The following is a 27,475-nucleotide window of genomic DNA, read 5'->3' as shown; positions in this document are numbered from 1 at the left end:
ATCAAAAACTTTAAACTCTAACACCAACTGATAATTTTGTGTATTTTGTAATTTCAATGATGATGAAAGCTATATTGAATGAGCGTTGTGTACTTCATGAAAACGACACACACATTGAATGAAAAAGTGACCCTTTTCAAGGATTTTTAAAAGGTTAGGCTCACTTTTCAGAGTATTCAGTTGTCCTTTTGAATGTACACAACAAGTGCAAGTATATTTTAAGAACATTTTCTAGAGAGAGAAATGGAATTTCGTAGAAGGCCCTTCAAATGACCTCCGAAATCTCCTAATGGCTAATGTCCCGCGAGACTTTAGGTCTATTTTCTAAAGCACACAATATTTGTGTCTATTGGGTGTAAAAATTGAGGTAGCATACATGGGTTTTCCTAGGTTGACTGTAACAGGACTTGATTTTGAGGTGTTTTAGTAATAAGTTTTGTTTTTCTAGGAAGTTTTGGTCGTTTTAAAGTTAGTCCATTGTGTAGAAGGATGTGTGGATTGTTTTCGTCCAATAAATTTTTTTGATCCGGAAGGCACTTTTTGGGGCATTTTTGAAGGTGTTAACGTGGGATTTTGAAAAAGTGATGTATGAAGCGATTGAAGCCTGCGTTATAAGGAACAACTTTTGTTCTTTGAGTCTTTAGAGATTTTGATGTTTTGATGCTCGTTGAGGGCCAAAGATTAAGAAAAAAGTGGTATTTGCTGTTTTTGCATCGTTTTTGTAGAAAATGCTGTTTTGCAGGTTGATTTTCAGCAAATCAAAGCAGGCTATGGAGATTTTCCATCACATAGCCGTCGAAAAGCGTAGCGAGGGCAACAAGATTGTGTGAGACGGACTTGGGCTGTTTTGGCTCCGTTTGGGAGTTATGTTTAGTTGAAGACAGCTGAAAAATTTGTGGAAAACCTTTACGGACCGCTTCGCGATCACGTTTTTACCTTGTTCTCGCAGGTATACTTGGCGCGCAAGTCGAGTCGACCGAACGCCAAAAATAGAAAAGCGGCAATTTTGAGAGGTCGCATGCTTTTGGAGGAAAAATAAGAATAGAAGGACGGGTGGTGCGTTTTGGGGATCATTCACCGATCTCTCTTCTGCGAGTGTGAGTGCGAGTGCGAGTGAGACGCTGCATGCAAGCGAATGGAAGCTCGGGGGTGGTCGGGAGGTTCGAGCTCCGTACAACGAAGTGCACCCATATATTTTGCTCCTCTGTTGTATCAAACATTATCAATACAAAGATTTCTTCCTCTGTTTTTGTTGTCTATCTCTATTATTCTGTTCCTGTGATAATTGATATCAGAGCAAGCGGTTGATTCTGGACATGGACGGATACGAGAAGTAGATAAAGGAGCAAGAAGACCCGATTCGACGACTACGAGAAGATCTGGAAATTTCAAATCGGGAGCGTGCTGAGGCTCTGCGAGGCAAAGCAGCACGAGAACCTGATATCTATGTGGAACTTAATGGCGAACATGAACACGGAAACCATGCTATTCCACCAGGAAACAATAATCAACATGTCGGCGCTGGGGCACCTGGCGGTGGTGATGGTGGTGATGATGGAGATGATGATGATGGGAACGGTGGTGATGGACGTCGAGGTCGTCCACACGAAAGAGAGCGGAATGACGGCGAAGCGGAAACTAATGAAAGGAGAGGACGAAGAAGGAAACGTGATGAAGAAGATGCAGATGAAGATTATGAAAGGGCAGCTTTGCAGCAAGTCTTCAAGAAGGCAAAGATTAACGAGTTTAATGGCATCGAGAAAACTGGCGAAGATCTCGAAGCATGGATTGAAGAGTTAGAAGATTATTTTGCATTGAAGAAGCAAAAGCAAAGGTTGCAGTTGTTCATCTTCGACAAACCACAAAGCTTTGGTGGAAAGCATACCTTAAACAACAAACAAAGGTTACTCCAATCACTTGGGAGGAATTTAAAATGCAAGCGTATAAAAGGTACTGTTCTCCACACTATGAAATGGATAAAAAGATGGATTTTTACAAGTTTCTGCAGTAACCTGAGGACGAGCCAAGTCTTACTGTACATGAGTATAAGGAGAAGTTTTTGCGACTTCACAAGTATGCACCGGAAGTAGAAGGAGAGGCGTTGACAAACAAATTTATCGAAGGACTGCGTAAAGATCTGTTTTATCAAGTAAAGGGTGCAGGGGCTACTGATTTTCTTGATGCTATTGCGAAGGCCGAAAATTATGAGAAGAAGGTGAAGTATGAGAGGCGCAACCCTACTCCAAGCAGAATTATACCTACCAGGCATAGAACGCAGAATAGGCCTTTTCAGACAAAAACTGAGTTTCCCCGAAGGAATTTTACAAATAATCAGAGAAGACCACCCAATAATTTGTCAAATTAGAATCAGAATTTCAATCGAAATCAGAGTACAAATAAGAATGCTGTAAACAACCGCAATCAAAATTTGGGTCAGAATGATGCAAATCAGAATCAAAGAAGACGACAACCGCTGGGGTGGCAACATGATCGTGCTTTTCTAGAACGAGCAAGGAGATTTGGGTTATGTTTCCGTTGTGGTGAGCAAGGTCACAAGACATTCGAATGCCCAAAATGCGATGGACACCACGATTGAGGAAGCGAGCGAGGAAGGTAAGTGCTCTGAAATTCCTATGAAATGTATGACAACGTCTGTTCATCATTTAAGGGCATCCGTTATAAGAATTCGGGGTAAGATAGGAACTGAAATTGTGAATTTCCTCATTGATTCCGGTAGTAAGCATTGTTTTATGTCTAACAAGCTCACGCAGACTTTGAAATTGAATTCTGATTCCCACATAAGGAGACCTGTAGAATTGGCCAATGGGAAGAAACATTATACACAGGGTCATATTCAAAACTTACCTTTTTTGCTGAACAAAGAGAAACATTCGGGAGAATTTTATGTTATTGGCATGGGTGAACGAGATGTAATTTTGGGAATGGATTGGTTGGCTGCGAATCATGCATTGATTGATTGTGAGAGGGGTGAGTTGGTTTTTAAAAACAGAGATGGTCATGCGATTAAAGCTGTGGAGAGAAATACTAAATCACTTCTGATTTCTGCCATGAAACTTTTGAGGGGGGTGAGACAAGGGTGTGAGACGTTTCTTGTGTTTGCTAACGAGATTACAAAGGATTCTGGGAATAAACAGAAAGAGGAAAATCCAAAATTTGTAGAGGATCTCTTACATGAATTTAAGGATGTGTTCCCGGACGATCTTCCTGGTATGCCTCCGCCTAGAGCGGTAGACCACGCCATAGATCTATATCCAGGAGCAACACCTTATTCAAGGGCTCCATACAGGTTCAATATTGATGAGCTTAAAGAGCTCAAGATACAACTTGATGATCTTTTGAAAAAGGGTTTCATTAAACCTAGTGTATCTCCTTGCGGTAGTCCTGTGTTATTCCAAAAGAAAAAGGATGGTACATATAGGTTATGCATTGACTACAGGGGGTTAAACAAATAGACCATTAAGAAAAAATATCCTCTTCCTCACATAGATGAATTGCTTAGCCATTTGAGTGGTGCCACAATATTTTCAAAGGTTGACCTTCGTTCTGGCTACCATCAAATCCGCATTAAGGTCGAGGACATTCCAAAGACTGCTTTTCGTACACGTTATGGGCATTATGAATTTACAGTTCTTGCTTTTGGTTTGACTAACGCACCAGCAACTTTCATGTGCTTAATGAATAATATTTTTCACCCGTATCTTGATGACTTCATTCTGGTATTCTTGGATGATATTTTTGTGTATTCTAAGAATGAAGAAGATCATGCATTGCACTTAAAGAAAACATTTGAGGTTTTGCGTGAATATAAATTGAATGCCAAAGCAAGTAAGTGTTCTTTTGCAAAGGATCAGATTGTGTATTTGGGAAGAATGATTTCTAAAGAGGGGATTCACATTGACCTTGACAAAGATAAGACTATTGTGGAGTGGCTAACACCAAAGTCATTAAGGGATGTGAGAAGCTTTATGGGTCTAGCACAATATGAGAGAGTACACATTAAAGATTTCTCTAAGATAGCAAGTCCTTTGACCGAATTGACCAAGAAAGACAAGGGTTTTGTGTGGACTTCTACCTGTGAGACTGCTTTTGAGACCTTGAAGGCTAAGATAGCAGAAAATTGTGTTTTGAAAGTTCCTGAGATGGGCAAACCATTTGTTGTGTCATGTGATGCTAGTGGTGAACAACTAGGGTGTGTTTTGACACAAGAAGGAAGAGTGGTTGCATATGAGTCTAGGAAATTAAGACGACATGAATTGAACTATGCAACACATGATCTAGAATTGCTTGCTGTTGTTCATGCATTGAAATATTGGCGTCATCTTTTGCTTGGTGTCAAATTTGAATTGCGTACTGATCATCAAAGTTTGAAGTATATTTTCACTCAGCCATTGTTAAACAACAGACAAAGGAGATGGATAGAATTGCTGGCTGAGTATGATTTTGACTTGAAGTATTTGTGTGGGAAAGAAAATAAAGTTGCAGATGCATTGAGTCATAGGCCCATGTGTAATTTGTTGACTGTTGTGCGATCCAATTTGATTGATGAGATACATGCCGAAATTGGAAATGCTTCTTTTTACATGCCTATTTTGAAATTCGTGCGTGAGAATATTGGTGAGATGTATGAGAACAGGTATCACTTATATAAGGGAAATCTGTATTATTATGACCGCTTGTGTATTCCTGTAAATTCTGCTTTTAAGAGTCAAATTCTACATGAGTGTCATAACTCACCTTTTTCTGGTCATCCTGGATTGAATAAGACATATGAAAAGATTAAAAGTTCATTCTTTTGGCCACGTATGAAATTGGATGTTAAGAATTATGTGCGTTGTCGAGAAATTTGCTGTTTTGCCAGGAAAGCACCGGGCTTATGGCTGTGAGAGTTTGTGAGAGAGCTCAACAAAAACTATATGAAGGAGTTAAACCATAGATGCCATGAAGACTAGGGTTTGGAAAGAAGTGCAATCAAAGAAGACTCACTCTTTCTCTCTTGCACTCACTCACACACAAAGAAAGAACGCAAAAGAAAATGTTAAAACAATACGAAGATGAAAACATCAAGGCTATGGTCATATCGTATCATGGGTAATATGAAAGGGTTAATGGATGAGTTAATGGCATTCAATCTTGGCTGACCAAATAGGCTACGAATTGTTCTTTGGAATTGTAGTTTTGTGCTTACCATAATATATATATTTTGTCTAGTGATTGGGATTAATTGTGTGTACAAATCCTCTTGGTTCATAGCAAGATAACTATGCTTACATCAAAAGAAAAATTATAGTCTATGAGAGGTAGTATGATGGGATCCGGTGATAGAAGTATTTCATTGAGCCTTTCAGGGCCAAAGAGAAACACTATACGTTTTTGAAAGTGTATTTTACGGCTAATCCATACGTTAATTCTAATAGATTGTACAGAGTGAAAGCGATAGAAATGATCATCATGTGGGTTATTCATCTAGGATAGTATGTGAGAAATGTAGATATGAGAAAAATGTAGATATGAGAGAAGTGAAGAGATGAGAATTTTCCCTCCCAAACCCTATTCTTGCCCGTAGACAATAAGGATACTGCGGGGAGAGATGTACCTGTAGCAAAGAGAACCTAAAATTTGTAGAGAGGATGAATTACTAAGAGTGAGAGAGATAGATTTGGTTAAGGAGATGAGATTAGATACATATATATATATATATATATATATATATATATATATATATATATATATATATATATATATATATATATATATATATATATATATATATATATATATATATATATATATATATATATATATATATATATATATATATATGCCAGATTAGAGATGAAAAAGAAAACAATAAGAAATCAAGAAAACATCAATGTAGAACACATCTTACTTGACAAACCCTTCGGTACCATTATTGATGGAGAGAGAAGAAGAGTGGATAATTCCAATTGATTGATACACCAAGTGCAAGACCTTCTTTGATTAGAGTTAATCTTCCAAGGTTAGCTTGTTGCAAGAATGGCTAGTCTCCTTCTAGGAGAAAGTGTAGGCTTGGGCTTATGTTAATGGCTAAGTACCATTTAGGCATTACTACTCACTCCCTCAAGAATGCCTCTCATCAATGGCTTGAATGCTTGAGTTCCTTTCAAGGAAGAAGAGGTCCCCTTTTATAGGTGAAGGGAACCCCCAAGGGTTTACACAAGAAGAGAGGAGCCAGTGTGAACAGGAATTGGAAAAGTTGGAAATGAGCTGCCGTGCATGATGTGGGCAGACTGGGGTCCAATATTTTGATCATATCTCCTCAACCGTGGCTTCAAATAAAAAAGTAAAAATATGGGCAAAAACTTCAGCTCATTAGCTACGATTTTCATTTTAAAATTGTTTTCCAATTCGAATTGGAACCTTGTGTAAAAAATTCATCAAAATAGGGTCCATTTATGGTAGCAAAAGTCTTCATGTGGTCTCCTTAGCCTAGACTTTCATTTAATTCACAAGGACACCTCATGCCATATGAAAGCATGACATTGCTCCTTGACAAAGTTTTGTAATCATGCTTGCAATAATGCATTAAAATAAGTGTATCTTTGAAATCATGCCACCTACTGTCTCACTAGGATTTGATTCTCTCCTAGTAGCTATTTAAAAAGAAATATAAGAAAAGTATAAAAAATACATAGAATATATATATATTGGAGTTTACCCTAGATATAGGATCTAGCTAGGGTGTGAGATGATAATGAAATAGTAGAAATAAACAATCAATGCTTTTTGCCCCAAGTTAAAGAGGCGGAGCTATTGATGCTTTTCCCATAGTATTTTCTGATGGTAAAGTAAGGATATGTTACCCTTGAGAAAAATAATAGGATGAGATAGAAGGATTATTATTATACTTAAATATGCATATGTACAATATAGAAAATATAATTATGTATCTAAAAAAATACAAGATAGATCTTGTAGCATGCGTTCCCACTATGTACATGTCACAGCACGACATCCACCCCCTCTAAACCTGCACATCCTCCGGTATGTGCCACATTGTCTCTTTGTAAGATTAGACCTCTTGTACATCTTCCTTGTCTTCTTCTTCACTGGATGATTCCAGAGCTTCATGTTCACTTTTATCTTCACCTATGTTTTTCTCTTCTTCCTCATCCATATCTTCTAGATCATTATCTCCTCTTCTCTTAACACTAGGTTGGTAACCTAACAGGACATAAAAGTGTCCTTTCAGGGTTTTGAAAAAAACCTCCAAAACCATAGTAGATCCACTCATTTTGTAAAATCCTTTCATGAGGTTATAGTTCAAGGCCTACTACACATGGAATAAGAAACTTGTAAAATTTCTCATCTTTTGGTCACACCAAGCCTCCAAAGTTGATGGACCAGTGCATTTTCATCAAAACAGTCATTTCTTACGTTTTGTTGCATAAAAATAAGATTAGGGATTTTTGTAGGACTTGAGATAAATTCCCTAGTTAACTTCAATGGGTTGGTGATCAGAACATATGATTGCTTCTCACTCACTATTTTTTGTTTTGCCAAAATAAATAGGTACAAAAAAGTTGAATTTTTACCATTCTGCAAACATATCATCAAAGTTTCTATAGCCATGCTCAATACAAATAATATATGCATGTTTTCTTAGTTCCCTATTGTCCTTTATGTTCATAAGGAGACATGGAGCATGTCAAAAGAATAATACATCTCTTACCAAGGGGAATCTTGGGGACAAAGATGAAGTGTTAAATACAGCAAACATGAAAAAACTGGGTTCAACATTATGAGTTGTAGAATCCCATAGAAATTATTCAATATCTAGCCAAATTTGATCCTTATGACTAGATATGGTTACTACCTACAAAATGCATGTAGTTGTCACAAGAAACTAACAATATTGAAAAAGCTATACTTCATATACTAGAATGTTTCGTTTTCTTCTATAATTGAAAAAATCAACCATCGTTGTGTACTATGAAAAATAGGGTATTAGGTGCCCCAAAACTCAAAGAATGTTAGCTTTATGTTACAATATGCGACATAGAAAATCAGAAATGCATTTGGATATCATGAAATCCACCAAAAAAAATCATAGAAGAGCTAAAATTGGCTAAAAAACAGGATTTGACAATTTTTGTAATTTGGTCATAACTTACAACTTTAATATTTATTTCTCCCTAGAAGCATCAGGACATGTTGAGGACTACTAAAGATAGTTCTCTAGAATTATAGACCTCACAAACATGAATTCTAGAGTGGTATAGTTGCAAAAAGTTAAAAAAAACCAAAAACTGGACCCGTTTTTTCACACAGTTTAGGTTGTGAAATGTTGTGCAAGGACAATGTTAAAGATGGAATTGATATTCCAAAAAAATGTCGAGTTTTTTTCAGCTCATGAGACAACTTTCTAGATAGATAACACCTCAAAATCCATTTTGAAACTCTTGACATAATTCAAGGAAAATGGTCACTTAACAGGACATAAAAGTGTCCCAGGACATAAAAGTGTCCCATTACCAACCTAGTGTTAAACATTTTAATACTTTTTCCTGCAATGGGAATCTTTACTTCTGTACCATCTAGTTCAGACAAGCTGTAAGTAGCATTTTCATGCACATGCTTTACAACATACGGTCCAAACCATCTTTTTGAGAACTTACGCATGACTATGTGCTGGTTATCAAGGCTACTATCATACACTAAAACCCAGTCACCTTTGTCAATTGATTTTCTCCTGAGTCGATGTCTCTTATTAAAATAGTCCTTGTTTTTCAACCTTGCATTTTTGAGTCGTTCTTTTGCAGCTTCAATGTCTCCAGGTCTTCTCTCTAGCTGTCTTATACGCAGTGCAAGGAGATCTTCCCTACTAAGCCCCTCTTGCCAAGGTAGTACATTCCATGTGGGAATTGTATCCTCAATCAGCATCACTGGCTTTTGACCATACATTAGCTCCGCAGGCATGTAGCCAGTTACTGAGCTATGTGTTGTACGATCAGCCCATAAAGCATATGGTAACAATTTTGGCCACTCACCAACTCTTCCTTCGCAAGCCTTGGCCAAAGCTTTGATGATAGGGGGATGCCCTCTTTCACTCTTTCCATTGCCTTCAGGGTTGTAAGCTGTAGTAAGAGAAATCTTGATCCCTAATCTAGAAAAGAACTCCCTTGCTTCTTCGGCATCCAGTTCACCTCGATCTGCAGTGATTTTTCCCACACAACCATAACGGCAAATCACCTCATCAAGAAGGAATTTGCACACAGCTTCTGTGGTCTTAGCTCTTAATGCTCTTCCTTCAACCTGGTTAGTTAGGTCCTCTCGTGCAAGAACCAAGTATCTCATCTGCTAGAGTCCTGAAGGCATCGTGACTAGATCCACAACCCATTTATAGTGCATGGCTAGTGGATATGTAGGGTGCAATCCATCACGATGTCGAACATTTGAATACATTTGACAAGTTACACATGACTCTACAAACTGAGATACATCTTTATACATACCCTTCCACCAGTATTTTTCTTTCAACTTGGAGAAGGTTGCCCACACACCCCTGTGTCCAGCCCATAGACTCTCATGAAACTCTTGCATGAGCTTTACTTGAGTCTCTTTTTTACATATAACCCGTTGTGGTGTAGCACCCTTTTGTTTAGGATGCTTTCACAAGTAACCATCCCTTAAAAAGTACCCATATGCTTTCCTGCGTATCCTCTTGAGTTCTTGTTCAGACCAATCATCCTGTTTTGTTAGAGTACTCAAGTACCTTCCAATAGAAAGCCAATCACCTTCATAAAGATCTTTCAAGAACAATTCAAGTGAATTAGTCATGCAGACATTGTTACCTTTGACATGAGAGATAGAATAGAATTTTGTGCCTACATCATCTCCCTCATCAATCATTTGTGACTCTTCTTCATACCTTGCCCTTGATAGCATATCTGCCACTGTATTGTCTTTACCTGCAATGTGCTTAAACTCGAGATTTAAGGACTTAATGTAGGCAATCCACCGCAACATAGCAATGTCTGGTGTTGAGCAGCTTGTAATCATCCCAAGAAGTGGTAGACAATCTATTTCTACAACCACACATGCACCAATTAGGTACTCTTTCCCACTTTTCAAGGCTGTAACCATACCCCATAACTCTCTCTTTATCTGTGGATAGTTTCTTTGGCGAGCACTTAGTACCTTTGCTCCAAATCTTACCACGTACATGTGTCCTTCTTTGTCATCTTGCCCTATTGCCCATCCAATCCCTGTAGGACTGGTATCTACTGTCACAATCACTGGCCTTTGATACTCATAGTCTACCTTTCTCAAAGTCGTTGCTGACTGGAGTAACTCCTTTAGCTTTTTCATGGATTTTACATGTGCTTCTGTCCATTTAAACTTTTGATTCTTTCTAAGTAGCTGATAAAGAGGATCAGTTACATGTGCATAATGTGGAATCCAAATAACATAGAAGACACATGCTCCCAGAAATCTTCTAACCTCAGTGATGCTAGTGCATGTTTCTTTCATTCTTTGGATGGCATCTACCTTTGATGGACAAGGTTTCCTACCATATGGCCCACACATGTGCCCCACAATGAGCACTTCTTTGACACCAAACATAGATTTTTTCCCTGACAATGTAAGATTCACTTCTTCCAACCTAGACAAAATTTTATCACAATCATTTATGTGATTTACCACAAACCTGCGACATCCCTTGAGATCTAAAGATTCATCTTTGTCACTTTCTTCACATCCTTTGATACGCAAATCATCAATGAAAGGCATTGTGATTTGAGGAATAAAGTCACGTAAGACCTTATTCATCCCATTCATCATATGTGCAACCAAGTTGGTTGCTCCCTGTGGCAAGGTACACATCCTTACCAAACCCAAAGGTGTCCTCATGGTTGTCAAGTCTCTGCTTTCGATTGCAAGGTGAAATTGATCATACCCTGAGTAGAGATCCCCCATTGAGTAGATTGCCCTCCCTGCAAAAGCCTCTGCAAATTCATCCACAATTGGACCTGTACCTACATTTCTAATTGTCACCTTGTTCACTGGTTGCATATCTTGGATGAAGCGTAGAGAACCATTCTTCTTTGGAACTGTGAACCACCTGTTTGAGTATGGAGCACAAGAAGGCTCCAAGATTCCCATTTTGATTTTCTCATTCAGTAACTCTACTAACTTTGGAAAATGAGCCTTTGGAACTGGAATAGGCCGCAGATTCCAAGGCACATGAGGTATTGTGAAAATTACCATAGGAGCTACAATATAAGGATCAACACATCCTATCTCATGTGGCTCAAATGCAAAAGCCTTACCATGCTTTGAAAGCATTTCTTTGAAGCACTTTGTCTCCTCCTGTGTTAGAAACTCCTCGCAACCAATCTGCAACTCTTGAAAAGACTCCTTTGTGAAGGTATGCCCGATCTTTTTAGGATTCCGCAAACTTGGTTGTAAAGAATCCTGTTCAATCTTTTCCTTGTTGTTGGGTGGTAAGGGTGAAGCTACTGGTTTCACCTTCTTTGCTACACTCTTGTATTTAGTTTCAACATGGACTTCTGGGCCAACTGTTTGGCTTTCTTTAAAGGCTTCTATTACTTGATACATTTCCATAGAGCAAACTTCCACAACTTCATTTTCAAGATGCAAACTAGACCTCATTATAGCATCAAGCTCACCAATAGTATCTACAAAAGAAACTTGTTCACACAAACCCAAAACATTTTCAGTAGGCTTTAGCAACCCACTCTTTTTCATGCCTATTTGTACATTATGCACATAATGCCTCTCATATCTCTTCAAATCTTCAAGTTTTGTAAAACATACTGATCCATTCCTTGTTACCAAGGAGCTCATCGAGAAAGTTTCACCTATTTTTGGATCAAGCGAGACCCTTTTTCTTTCTGTACCACTGCAATCCCGCTTGGCAATGGTACTTGGCCAAAACCCATCATTTCTCTATGATCATGAAACTCTTTGCTTACCTTTGGTAGAGGATGTTCTCTGAGGTTGTCACTATTTCTTTCATGGTTTACACAGACTGTGAGAAATTGGACAGCTCGTTTACCATCTTTGCTATGTATTCTAGCATATGATGAACCATCGTCCATTACCTTTGTTTCCATTCGAACTCCCACAATGTAGGGTTGTCCAAGGATGAGATGATATGAAGATGTATCCTGTACAAAGAAGTTTTGGTCAATCTTTACATCACCTATTGTTACCTTCACACCTGGACATGCTGCATACAATTCACAGGATGAATTGTTTTCCACTTTTACCATCCAGCCATGATCTGTGTCCATCGGCCATTTGCACTTGTTGTAGAGACTCTTTGACATTATGTTTATTTCTGAACCATGGTCAATCAAGGCAACAAATGGCTCTTCAAGATCACCTACCTTGACCAAAGTTTCTGTAGTAGCCCTTGCCCAATGACTTCGTGAATAGTAACTCCTAGGAATATCTTCAACTTCTTCATCATCATTTGAGAAATACACTTGCTTCACTCTCCCACTAGATTGGTAGCATCCCACCACAGCTCCATCATTCTCCTTATTTTGCAGTTGCATCCCTTGTGTCTTTGAGGTTTCCCCTTCAACTTGTGGACGAGAAACTTTAGCAAGGGTTTGCCTCTTTCTCTTGATGATGTCAATGATCTCCTCATGGAATTCACGCTTTGCAATGCCAAGAACTTCTCCCAGAGTAAACTCAATCTTGCTATTCAAGATCCTTTCCTCCAAGACTTTCTTTAAATCTGTAGCAACCTCAATATCAAATTGTAGTTTATAAGTTGGGCCTTTTGTCTTATCTTTCGTTGGCTCTTTCTTCTTTCCTGTTGTAGACTCCTCCATGAGTACTTCAGGTGGAGATGCTCCTTGTGTTGAGGGTGTTTGAGAAGGCATTGAGTCGCTTCTTCCCCCACTTCTAGAAGCTCTTTTTGATGGTCGTTCATCAGCATTCTCACGTCTACGCTTCTCTTCTACAATTGCCTCATTTTGTTGGCATTTTGTAATGTAGGCATGCACTGACAATGAGTCCACTGGATCATTTCATCCTATTTCTAGACGTATGCAATCACCTGCTTCATGTAGAATATCTTTTGTAAGCTTTCCCTTTTTAGCTAATTGCATGACATTTGGCCAAATTTGACCATGATGGTCACTCACCTCTTCATCACAAAAATGTTCAATTTTTACTCCATAAGTAGCTGCCTCAACTGAAGAGGTGGCATGCTTGGTTGCCATATCTTCAACTAAGGTTTACAATTCCCCCTTCCCAAAGTTAGTTCTCAAGGGTAGACTTGTCTCTCTTAAGTGGATTTTACCATCCTTAAAAAAGACAACATCTTTTGACAAAGCATCACTAAAATCATCACAATCCCTTCTTACATGGTCTGTACTATCACACCAAATACATCTATTAACAAACCCTTCTTTGGGCTGTTGTCTTTGCCTAGGAAGTGGCCCTGATGGTTCGCCTTTTTCTTCAAGCTTTGCAAAATTCACCTTCAAGTCACGCATTCCCTTCACAAGCTCATCTAGCATGGACTCATCAAACTTAGGAGCGATAAAAGTAGGCTTTACCATTTTGTCAGAAGTTGAGGTGGAAGGACTTGTAGTGTTTACTACCATCTTGTCCCTTCTTCTTTGTCGTTTGGCAAGCAGTGAGACAACACCTTCAACCTCATTCCAGTCGGTCTTTAGTCCTTGCTCAGCATCTTTATCTTCAAGAAGAAGCTCCAAATTTTCTTGAAACTCTTTACCTGCAGCTTGTAAGAAAAGATCTGTCTTCTCTACATCTAGTGTGGCCCTTTCTGTCCTAGTGAGTTGTGCATAGCGCCGCTCAAATTCCCTAAGTAGCTCTGTTATTGATAGTCCTTACTTTGGCTTGCTACTCATTCTAAGAATGTCCTTTTGGTCACTCTCTCTGAGTCCTCCATGAAATATTCCTCCTTTAAAGCTACTTTGAGTTCTTCCCAATTTCTCCCATGCCCATCTTTAATTGCCCTAACATGCTCCCTAATTTTTGGAGCAACAACTAGCTCAAAGCTTTGAATCATCTCACCTTCTGACATGCGATGCAGCTCCATCTCCTTCACATACTCGCGTAAGTACTTGGTTACATCTTTGCCATTGAACTGATCCATTCTATTGACGACCGCTTGTATGGCCTTCGTTGTTGAAATCTCCCTTCTTTCAGTAGCATGTTGTTGTTGCATGAACATTGCAAATGCTTGAAACATTTGCATTGTTGCTGGGTCAAAATGCATACCCTGTTGCTCAACATGATCACCCATGGTTACCCACAAACTCTCACCCTAGCAGATTCGCATCGGTTTCACCAAAAATATATCGAGAAATTTGCGGTCTTGCCAGGAAAGCACCGGGCTTATGGCTGTGAGAGTTTGTGAGCGAACTCAACAAAAACTATATGAAGGAGTTAAACCATAGATGCCATGAAGACTAGGGTTTGGAAAGAAGTGCAATCAAAGAAGACTCACTCTTTCTCTCTTGCACTCACTCACACACAAAGAAAGAACGCAAAAGAAAATGTTAAAACAATACGAAGATGAAAACATCAAGGCTATGGTCATATCGTATCATGGGTAATATGAAAGGGTTAATGGATGCGGTAATGGCATTCAATCTTGGCTGACCAAATAGGCTACGAATTGTTCTTTGGAATTGTAGTTTTGTGCTTACCATAATATATATATTTTGTCTAGTGATCGGGATTAATTGTGTGTACAAATCCTCTTAGTTCATAGCAACATAACTATGCTTACATCAAAAGAAAAATTATAGTCTATGAGAGGTAGTATGATGGGATCCGGTGATAGAAGTATTTCATTGAGCCTTTCAGGGCCAAAGAGAAACACTATACGTTGTTGAAAGTGTATTTTACGGCTAATCTATACGTTAATTCTAATAGATTGTACAGAGTGAAAGGGATAGAAATGATCATCATGTGGGTTATTCATCTAGGATAGTATGTGAGAAATGTAGATATGAGAAAAATGTAGATATAAGAGAAGTGAAGAGATGAGAATTTTCCCTCCCAAACCCTATTCTTGCCCGTAGACAATAAGGATACTGCGCCGGGGAGAGATGTACCTGTAGCAAAGAGAACCTAAAATTTGTAGAGAGGATGAATTACTAAGAGTGAGAGAGATAGATTTGGTTAAGGAGATGAGATTAGATACATATATATATATATATATATATATATATATATATATATATATATATATGTATGTATGTATATATATATATATATGTATATATATATATGTGTGTGTGTGTGTGTGTGTGTGTGTGTGTGTGTCGGATTAAAGATGAAAAAGAAAACAATAAGAAATCAAGAAAACATCAATGTAGAACACATCTTACTTGACAAACCCTTCGGCACCATTATTGATGGAGAGAGAAGAAGAGTGGATAATTCCACTTTGATTGATACACCAAGTGCAAGACCTTCTTTGATTAGAGTTGATCTTTCAAGGTTAGCTTGTTGCAAGAATGGCTAGTCTCCTTCTAGGAGAAAGTGTAGGCTTGGGCTTATGTTAATGGCTAAGTACAATTTAGGCATTACTACTCACTCCCTCAAGAATGCCTCTCATCAATGTCTTGAATGCTTGAGTTCCTTTCAAGGAAGAAGAGGTCCCCTTTTATAGGTGAAGGGAACCCCCAAGGGTTTACACAAGAAGAGAGGAGCCAGTGTGAACAAGAATTGGAAAAGTTGGAAATGAGCTGTCCCTGCATGATGTGGGCAGACTGGGGTCCAGTATTTTGATCATATCTCCTTAACACCGTGGCTCCAAATAAAAAAGTAAAAATATGGGAAAAAACGTCAGCTCATTAGCTAAGATTTTGATTTTAAAATTGTTTTCCAATTCGGATTGGAACCTTGTGTAAAATATTCATCAAAATAGGGTCCATTTATGGCAGCAAAAGTCTTCATGTGGTCTCCTTAGCCTAAACTTTCATTTAATTCACAAGGACACCTCATGCCATATGAAAGCATGACATTGCTCCTTGACAAAGTTTTGTAATCATTCTTGCAATAATGCATTAGAATAAGTGTATCTTTGAAATCATGCCACCTAGTGTCCCACTAGGATTTGATTCTCTCTAGTAGCTATTTAAAAAGAAATCTAAGAAAAGTATAAAAAATACATAGAATATATATATATTGGAGTTTACCCTAGATATAGGATCTATCTAGGGTGTGAGATGATAATGAAATAGTAGAAATAAACAATCAATGCTTTTTGCCCCAAGTTAAAGAGGCGGAGCTATTGATGCTTTTCCCATAGTATTTTCTGATGGTAAAGTAAGGATATGTTACCCTTGAGAAAAATAATAGGATGAGATCGAAGGATTATTATTATACTTAAATATGCATATGTACACTATAGGAAATATAATTATGTATCTAAAAAAATACAAGATAGATCTTGTAGCATGCGTTCCCACTATGTACGTGTCACAGCACGACAGCGTGAATGCTTTCAATGTCAACAAGTTAAAATTGAACATAAGAGGATGCCTGGTGACCTTCAACCCTTAGACATTCCTTTATAGAAGTGGGAGTCTATATCCATGGACTTTATCATTATACTTCCTACTACTCGTAGAGGGTATGACTCGATCTTTGTGGTGGTAGATAGACTCACAAAACAGGCTCACTTATTTCCCGTGAAAATAACTGATACTGCTTTGACCATCACACGCTTGTTTGAGAGATATTTTGTTTGCATGGCGTGCCCAAGAGCATAGTGTCTGACAGAGATTCTAAGTTCACTTCTCATTTCTGGAGAGCGACTTTTGACTCTATAGGTACTCAGTTGCGCATGTCTACTGCTTTTCATCCTCAAACCGATGGGGAAACAGAGAGAGTGAATCGATGGCTATAAGTGTCCCACACCTATAAATTTTATTAGATCGAGGAATAAGGTAGAACTCTCACGTGAGATGCTTGAGAAAATGGATAACGAGTTGGCCAAAATCAGGGGAATATTAGAGAAGCCCAAAAGAGACATAAATTGTATTATGACAAGAAACATCGTGTTGTGGAGTATGAAACTAGGGATATGGTTTTCTTAAAGGTTATTCTAGAGAAGTCTCATTTGATTCTTGGAAAGAATAAGCGATTGTCTCCATGATTTGCTGGGCCATTTAAAATTTTGAAGCGAATTGGTTCATTAGCTTACAAATTGGAATTGCCTTCTCATGTCAAAGTGCATCCTGTATTTCATGTGAGTTTATTGAAAAATTATGTTCCTAACGTGCATCATGTTTTACAGGACAACTCTAAGTTGAAAGATGACGGAACATTGACAGTAGAACCAGACTTAGTGCTAGATAGGCGTGTCAAACATTTGAGAAATAGAGACATTGTGGAAGTTTTGGTTAAGTGGCAGAAATATCCAGTAGAGGATGCATCATGGGTTGATCTTAGTGTTTTGCAAAGCGAATTTCTCTCCTTCCAACACTGAGGATAGAGTTAATTTTGAAAAGGGGAGATTGTAACAGGACTTGATTTTGAGGTGTTTTAGTAATAAATTTTGTTTTTCTAGGAAGTTTTCATCATTTTAAAGTTAGTCCACTGTGTAGAAGGATGTGTGGATTGTTTTCGTCCAATAAAATTTTTTGATCCGGAAGGCACTTTCTGGGGCATTTTTGAAGGTGTTAACGTGGGATTTTCAAAAAGTTATATATGAAGCGATTGAAGCCTGCATTATAAGGAACAACATTGGTTCTTTGAGTCTTTAAGGATTTTGATGTTTTGATGCTCGTTGAGGGCCAAAGATTAAGAAAAAAGTGGGATTTGCTGTTTTTGCATCGTTTTTGTAGAAAATGCTATTTTGCAGGTTGATTTTCAGCAAATCAGAGCAGGCTATGGAAATTTTCCATCACATAGCTGTCAAAGAGCGTAGCGAGGGCAACAAGATGTGAGGACACAAGATGCAGCCTCTGACAGCTCGGGGCATGATCATGCAGACCACATTCCCAACGAGGAAATGTTTGAGCCCGAGATTGATGAAATGATCGAGACGATCATGGATTCAGAAAGACTTGGATATGATGATATGAAAAGTGAAGCCGATACACCATTGTGTAATGGAGCACGTGTATCTAGATTGAAAGCGCTCCTGGTTCTTCTGAACATGCAGACAAAGTTTGGATGGAGTGACACTAGCGCACAACGCTTTTCAAATGATCTATTATAATTAGTTTACTTTAATAAAACTCTAAATGTATAATGATCTTATAGGATTTTAACATAATTGTACCGTATTTTTATGTTGTGTAGATTGCTCAAAGAGCACATACTACCAGCTGATAATGTGATGCCAGATTCCCGAGAGGAAGCAAGCAAGATTTTGCGAAACTTGGGGATGGATTACAATTCGATCCATGCTTGTCCTAATGACTGCATTCTTTTCAGAGGGGAATACATAAACATGGAGAAGTGTCCGAAATGTGATTCCGAAAGATATCGAGTAGATCTCCACGGAACAAAAATTCCGCAAAACGTTTTGTGACATTTTTCTCTGCTTCCTCGCATCAATCATTTCTTCGAATGTAAGTCCATGGCCGCCCTAGCATCATGGGATGAGGAGAATAAATCTTCGAATGGTGTGCTACGGATTCCTTAGCAGCATGGTGTAAAGGTCGACATTTTAGGATGGAACGGATCGACAAAAAATGGTTTACTCAAGATTGTGGAATCATGGCAAAATTTGAACAGTTTAGTCGACGACGGTCCTCTGATGCAGATCCTGTGGTGGTGCAACTCACTTACTTCGGCAAGCTACAAGAGATTTTGAGGATCGAGTATAGAGGATTTTTTGTCGACTTGTTCGAAGTGCAATGGTGCAAGATAATCATGGAGGGTCGCAACGCTACTTTGCGTAGAGAAGAGTCTGGTTTTCTTGAGGTGGATTCAACTAAGAAATGGACTGACCTAAGAGACACTTTCGTACTACCTGAGCATTGTGAGCAAGTAAGTATGAAAATAGTTAACATCCCATTTTAGAATTTATGTGGTTGGAAGCTCTCACGTAAGCTATGTGGCTCTGGCAGGTGATATTTCATCCTACAAAGTCTGCATCAAACTGGTGGTATGTCATAGAGGTAGGCCCTCGTAGTGCACGGACGTATGAAGGCTACCATGTGCCAATCACAGCGGCATCAATGGAGGAGATCGGAGAAGATGCTCAATCAAAAGCCGTGGAGGTGGTGCCAGATGAACATCAAGCTTCTACGCTCTATGGGGTACATGCAGATGATCTACAAAATGAAACAGAGGACATCTATTTAAACAGAGAGCTCTATATATATATATAGGAAGTTATGCTGAGCTATGCGAGGATGAGAGAGAGATCTCTTGAATCCATAAATATTATATTTGAACAATTTTGCTCCGTTTTGTAAATTCAGAGTTATGCACTTGTCTCTTCTATCACTCAGGTTGAATAGAAGAAGAACACTTTCTGTTGCTGCTAGCCTTTGAACATTCCAAAGCTACAAGCACATTCAAGTTCTTGTACGATTCTCCGTTTTAAACAATTTTTCTCCGTTTTGTAAAAACTCCGGCTCTTTAAGTATTCGCGTCATTGCGTCATTGTATTTAATGGTCTTTGCGTCCACTCTAGGTACGTATGCTCTAGGTATATTCTCATAAGCAGAGAGGACGAGCACCTCCTCTCTCTCTCTCTCTCTCTCTCTCTCTATCTATCTATCTATCTACTTGTCCATGTTTTCTACTCCATTCATTCAATATTAAGCTTAACTGTTCGTGTGTTTAATGCAGGCATGGATGATGAGGAGTTTCTTTCTTCTTTGTCACCCCAGCAGAGACAGTGGTACGTGGAGCGTCATCGCTTTGGCGCACCATTGCGCGTTCCTACTCCATCCGTATCTCCCTCTGTTTCGGAGTCCACAGCGCGCTCTGAAGCTTCGGTGTCGACGAGACGATCTTCACACTCGTCTAGGCACCGACGCTCTAGTGGTGGCGGTGGCGGTTTTTGTGGGGGTGGCGCCACCGATGCTTCGACACTGCCTCGTGTTCGATGAGGCTCTTTACCCTCCCCTTCTTTTCCCGTCCCGACACCAGCCACGGCATCGCCATCGACATCAGGATTTGCGCAGTTTACTACCGTTCCCTGTAGCTACACACCACTAGCTCCTCCTCCAGGAGTCACTCCAGTGGACACTCCTAGCTTCGGGGCTCAGACTCTAGTTGACACGCCGCTAGAGACCCCTGTCGAGACACCCAGGTTCACGCGTCAGCGGCAAGAGGGCTTGCCTTACTCCGTCGACTTCAGCGGCGGCATCATCTTGGATGATGAAGGTAAGAAGGTGATTTCACGCATGCGCGGTCTTTGCTCTCAAGTGTTTAGACACTACATACTAAACACCTGTAGTGAAGTACCGAATGAATTAAAAGATAGAGTCATCAACATGCTTCATGACGAGTTTCCTGTTCCAACACGGGATGACCGCTTCAATGAAGATGCGCGAATACTGCAAGCATAAGCGTTCCGAAGTGCAAAAACCAATCAAGCATGGGTGGAGTAGACCAGATTCGCTGGCCAAAGAAAATTGGAAGCATGCGAAGAAAGAAGCGCGCGAGAATTTCGACAAGTGGAAGCAACAAAAGGAGGCAGCGAGAGCCCGAGTAGAGGCAGGCATCTCGCACCACTTGGGGAGCGGTGGGTGGGCATCATTTGAGGCCGATTTTGTAAGTGTTTTTGCATCTATGTTTGATAGTTTACGGTTTATGGGTTTTGAAATTCTAACATAATGGATTCTTTGTATGTTTTGACAGTGGTCGTTTATAGGACGCGATCCCACACCATACGAGCGTGAGTAGGCAGGCAGGAAGGGATTAAACGCCCTTATAGACATCCTGAGTTCTCGCTGCGGCATGGTTAGTATTAGGGTTTATTATTTTCTATTTATTGTATTGTTTTATAAACGTCGCTATATGTTTATACTTACAAAAAGCTAGCTTATTGTTTTTTTTTGCAGAATCCGACATATACGGCGGTTCGACGTGATGAGACGTCTGATTAGACGACGTCGGTTAGCCATAGCTAGATAGCATTAATTTCTTTTTGTCATAGATTATTTATCATGAGACGACTTTTATACGTCTTTTTGAAAACCATGTATATTTTTTAAATAATGACAATGGTTTGTAACTATTACATTTGCAATGATTAACAATCAAGTGATTTTGCCTATGTGTACAATTGTCATTGATTTACCTTCATCAATTCACGCTTGTCATTTTTGTATCTTTATTTTGCAAACAATACGTACTATGGATGATGGAGTTAATGATTATATTGTCTTGTGGGTGACTATTTTGGGTCTATATTTACCTTTGCACTTTTTTTCAAATGTAAATAGACAAATGAAACGTTCAATATGGTTGATAGGTGAATGCCCTGCCACCAAAAAATTTTCATCTTGGGCGTCACTATGACCGTCGCTATATTAGGCTCTACAGCGTCACTATAAGTGTCGCTATTGATGGCCCTGCAACGTCGCGGTAGGCATTGCTATATAGCGACGCTTATAGCGACTGTCATAGCGACGCGTATAGCGACGTCCCCATATTGACGCTCATAGCGATGCTCTTAGCGACCCAGTGTATTTCCATCGCTAAAAGCGTCACAAGAGCACACAACCTCTTGTAGTGCAAAGTGAAACTTTCATGACTAGAGTTTTGGTCTTTATGAGTGTTGCTTTAGCTTCAAATCTTCTATGACTTGCTTGATTTTGTTGCAAACCCTCACAGTAAGAGGCCGGAGGCTTTCCTAGCCACAATGCACATTTCTCGACAATGGTCATAAGACCATTCTATCATTACAAGGATCAAATCCAAGATTGAATTTTAGATAGTAATAGCATACTTCAATTTGAAAAAAAAAATCCTCAAAATGCTTGATCTTAGGGCCATGCTTGAAAAGGTAATGATAAGGATGAATGTGAAGCTAGGAATCTTGCTCCAAATTCCTAGTATATGGAAAAGTCTTGAGTTCCAAAATATATATCATGGTCACAATACCATGCATTCTTGCTTAGGTTTTGGATTTCGATATCTACAATTATAATTCTTTATGAATCATCAAATGCATAACCCTTCAATATATACAATGAATTGAAATCTCTTTCTTCAAGTGAAACGTCATATATCAAATTTCTGTGTAAAATATTAGATGATGGATAGTATTCTCTCTACAAAAACATCATGTAACTCTTAGTAGATTCAGTCAAAGAAAATCTTGATTTCATATTTATCATACATCATACACGATCATGCATCAAAATATATGTGATACACATAAAGAGTAAATATGGAGATCAATCAAATTATCTACTTCTTTCAATATAATTGAAAATGATGTAAATTCAATATGCTTACTCTTGATCTAACTAATTTCATACAAACCAAATTTCGTATGATGCATGAAAATCAAATCTAAGAATCATGCAATAAGAAATTCAACACGTATCAATATGTAAATCTAATTGAATACATTGTAATTTCAAATAATTAACTTTGGACCTAATTTCTTTTATGCAATCTGAATTATATATGATGCATAAAAATCAATTCAAACGTCATTCATAACAAGAATCTTAATACAAATGGATTCAAAAATATAAAACATGGCCTAGTAATGTATCCTTAGTGACCACGGGGGGAGGTGCTTAACCCTAGGATTATCTTCAATTCCTAGGATGTATCTTCAATTATTTTTTTCCGACACACCGGAGGGCTCACGTGGGGAGGTGCTTATCCCTTCCAAATATTAGCCACGTTACATGGTCGGCAAGGGCCGCATACCATCGAGCAAGAGCCATGCGTAGGCATCACCATGGCCAACCAATTGATGCACCATGTGTTGGAAAGGATGAAGAAACCAGCTATAAACCTCCTTCTCGGGTGACCCATCCCAGGAGGAGGATGCACTTAATTGTCCAAGGGCAAGAGCCCTATCAACGTGAACACTAAGTGAGCACAAGTTGTCCCTCTAGAGTACGACCCAACGTGGGATTTGAACTCACAACCCAAAGGTTGAGAGGCCAAAGCCTTACCGTTAGACCAACTCTTTGGGGACAGGATGTACCTTCACATTATTTAGCCGCCATCTCCAACTTATCTACCTACAAGGTTGTAGCATATATGGTCAAAGTAATGTAGCATCGGCATTCTTCAAGACAATAAATCCACTAGTAATATAGGGTAGCGACTTGATCAATTTGAAGCCTTTGAGGTGGAACATTACCTTGTGAGTAGAGGTTTCATTCAAATTGGTTTGTTTCCATGAGCTTATCCAATGTTATTGATAAAGAAGAAGCATGTCATGTCATCTCATTTTGGGTGGTTTCATGATTATAATGCTAGTAGCTTTGTTTAACTTGGAGCTTTTGTTTTTGAGGGCTAACATTTTATAGATCCTTCTCAACATTGGCCCAATTGTAAGATACCTCTCCATAGGCCAAATTCAAGAAAGAATCCACTTGGTAGTCCATCCCCATTAAAGGGGTTGTCTATCCCTCAATCTATTCAAAACACGAGGAAATACAAGGTAGTATGCTTGTATGAGGATTCTACCTTGCAGCAGTAGTTTACTTACATCAAGGAAAGCACCCGTGTTCTCAAGTCCACTTAGCCATCGGCTTTCCATATTAGGAAGAGAACGGGGTCTATGAGGGCCTCTTTATTTGGCAGTTTAAGGGAGTGAAACCTCTAGTATCAAGAAAGAAATCAAAGGATAGCTTTTGAATTCAAACAGACAAAATGAATAATTTATTTGAATTCAAAAATTTCCCCCAAAATGGAATTTAAAATCTAGCGGACAAAACCATATCATGTAATACATCTATGGAAAGAGCTTGGACGTTGATCATAGATCTATAATCTCCGCTCAACTCTTAGATCGTATGTAAGAGTTATGGAAGACTGAAAATCATAAAGTTGTTCACCCTTTTTTTTGAAGGGGAAAGTGCATCCTTTGACCACTCTTACAGCTCTCTTACACACCCACCATTGATGCACACATGGCGAGCACCCATTTGTCAAAATGTTAATCGCTTCCATAATCTCATGGAAAATAAAGAGGCCCTCCTACACTCCATGCTCTTCCTAATGAATGAAAAAAGTGAATTGTGCTTCTTTTTATTTTAACGCAAATTTTCACTTATGCAATACACAACACATAGGTCTTTGGGGTGGCTTAATTTCCAAGTGCCTTACGTGTTACTTAATCATTCTACAATGTAAACATTTAAAATAACTCACCACAAGCAAAAAATTACCTCATATGTTCACAACTTAAGAAACGGAGAAAAACCCTTAATTTGATGGTACACATGAGTCAACTACTAGTATAAACAAACCCCAATACTCATCATTTTCAATTTTGTATCTCACGAGAGAATTGCATAGTGTAACAATCTCAACACAAAAAATCACACCCTCAATTGATCACATTAGTTGAGAGACGTCCTCTTGCACTCCAACTCAGTCTCGCAATGAGCCCCTAGCTTCGTTGTGCATTCTCAAACAAGAACCCAATCCCTACCTAAAGTATGGGTTCAATCCATATGTAGTTACCCTAGTGCGATCCCTAACTGAAATATGGGTTCAATCCCTACCTAAAATATGGGTTCAATCCATAAGTAGTTACCCTAGTGCGATCCCTAACTGAAATATGGGTTCAATCCCTACCTAAAATATGGGTTCAATCCATATGTAGTTACCCTAGTGCGATCCCTCGATCGTCATTGGTTACCATGCAAGGTGAGGATTTGCTCATAGTTAAGTGTACTAACCCAGCATTGGTAACCCCTTCTTGGCCCCCTACCAAGAAGGTTATCCTTGGTGTTTCCAAGGTACGAAAACAACTTTTTAATAAAAGTTTAGCAATCCAAGCTTTTAACATCTTGCTTCAAAACAAATATTGTACCAATATTCTAGCCATGTAAAATCAAAATGAAACTCTAATTGAAACAACAAGTTATACTTACACGATGATGAGGCATTTGATAATCCATTAATGCAAGGTGAGGATCAATAGATCCATCCTTGCTAGGAGGTTCAAGAAGGGAAGTCTCTACTTCAACCATTTCTTTGACATTGGAATCTACCATTTATATGGTTCATCCCCATCATCCTTGGGCCTACCCACGACCTTGTCTTTGCGTTGCTGTAAACTTCTTGGTAGGGAAGGAGAGACTTGAGGAATTTTGTGGCCCTTGACCACAAAGGAAACAAGGTTTATAAAGCATGAAGACAATGAAAAATTATACTGGGAATCTTAAGTTGATTAGGCTCATAATTGTTACCATATACATGTGGTAGTGATGTGTGTGAACATACTAGGACCGCCGGGGCATTTTTTCTCTCTTTAGGAGGTTTTTTTCTCCGTGCATTGTATATACGACCATCACTCTAGAACTATCTCCTTTCCATTGCACACTAAGTAATACACTCTCTATTGTGTGCCTTGAGCTTCCTTCACCTTCTCCAAGCTGTGTACATGTGTGTTTTCCAGCAACCCTAATTCCAACAATTGGTATCAGAGTAGGTTATGTCCTCCTGAGCTTAGTCGTCAGCAGCTCCAGCACACGCCTGCTCCTTTTCTCCGATTTCAGTGAGCTTTGGTGAGCGTTCGCAGGTCGACAAAAATTTCAGGATAGCTTGTAGAGTTTAGTCTGCTCCGATTTTTGATTCGGGCTCATTTCGGTCTCCGTTTCCACTATAGGCAGGTCTACACATGCGATTTCATTTAGTACTGAATTTTTATCAGTAATGTTTTCTGAATAATAGGTCCTATATTGCGAGTTGTGCTATATAGCATGTGCTATTGTCACTCAATTTCTCCTCATTTCGGGCAGTTTTCACATCAAGTACATACATTTTGCATGGCTAACAACAATACAGATGTGTTCAAGATGTTTTTTGTTGAGGACAAGTTGGATGGGGACAATTACCCTATGAGGGATTAGATGATGCAACATGTTCTTGTTTCAAGCAGGGCATTGATGTTGTTTTGCCTACGACAGAACAAGTTCGTTGGGATTGAGAGGCGGAAGTGAAAAAATAGACCCGGTGGCCTCTACACCAAGACTATGCACAATGGCCTCATCATGGGGGATACACAATAGGGGCACCACCTAGCAAGATATGCGGCTAGGACGCATACATATACACAATGAAGCATGCCATGGAAAACAATTTCAAGATCCACGCCCAAATGTGGAATGGGGTGGTCGGAGAATAAGGTGAGAGGAGTGGTGAATGAGTGAGAATGGGCTTTCTACTCGTGCATGTTAGTAAGGAAGATAATGAGGTAGTGGAAACTTGCGAGTATGCTTACTTATCATACAAGAGGTGGCGAATCCGCACACCTCAAGATGGAAATGGCAAGATGATAGGAATATGAGAGGGAGAGAGAGAGTGTGTGTGTATGGTGGCGAATCCGCACACCTTTACATAAGCAAAAAAAAAAAGGGCAAGGAACAAGAATATACCATACTCACAATGAGATGTATCCAAAGCGACACGTTGTGATTATGTGATTAGGGTTCATGCTACAAGCATGTAGCACAAGAGTGTGTATGGATAGGTGTGTGTGTGTGTGTGTGTGAGCCCTCATGGCCTCCTTATATAGGGAAGGAGGGGACGATTTAGCAATATTTCTATTTGAGGTGAGTGTCCCACTTTGGTGACTAGGAAAATGGGGTGCATGTGACTGTGGCTCCCATCTTGTCTCCTCATTATTTAAAATACCAGATTCAATAAAGAGAGAAGATGAGAGAATGTGGGTAGGATGTAGAGGATAGGAGATATTTACAATAGTTTAGCTTTGGCTAGACATAAGCTTATTAGGGAGAGAAGAGAGAGGTAAGAAATTTACAAGAGAGATTGTCAAAGGTGGATAGTTGTTGATGAGGATGGATCCTCCAAAAATGGTGATATAGTCACTCTAGACTTGCCAAGACCTCATTAAAAGAGTCTTGTCTCTTGTAATCATGCTTGAAGACTTGTAGAACCATAGCCATTCTAGAGGGAAGAAAATTGGGGATGGCTTGTGTCACCATTACACGAGAAAACTGGGGTCCACTACAAAAATCGTATCTCCGTGTTCATAACTCCAAAAATTCTGAAAAAATTTGAGCTAAAAGTTGAGATCGCGAGCTACATCTTTCATGTTGAACGCTGGTTCGGGGTTCTTCTTTACTTAAAAAATTCAGCCAAATAATGTATTATTTGTGGCTGCAAAGGTCTTTTGGTGGTCCCCTTTGAGTGGACTTCTCTCTTGCCTTCAAGTGTAAGCTCCTTCATGTGTATGAAAACATGACCTAGAGTTTTGAAAAGATTGGCAATCATCTAGATGGAGGTATTATTGAAATTTGAAAGTGGGGTTGAG

General features: G+C 39.1%; 1 pseudogene; it reads left to right on the top strand.

The window, feature by feature from the left end:
• The first annotated feature begins 1,467 nt into the window (after positions 1 to 1,467).
• LOC147419060 (uncharacterized) overlaps positions 1,468 to 27,475 on the top strand; it is a 51,919-nt pseudogene continuing 25,911 nt past the window's right edge.

The sequence above is a fragment of the Adiantum capillus-veneris genome, chromosome 29 (assembly GCF_014529385.1).
Source record: "Adiantum capillus-veneris isolate H3 chromosome 29, ASM1452938v2, whole genome shotgun sequence".
Classification (NCBI taxonomy): Eukaryota; Viridiplantae; Streptophyta; class Polypodiopsida; order Polypodiales; family Pteridaceae; genus Adiantum; species Adiantum capillus-veneris.
Note: the sequence above shows the minus strand (reverse complement) of the source record. Positions and strands in the feature narration are given on the sequence as shown.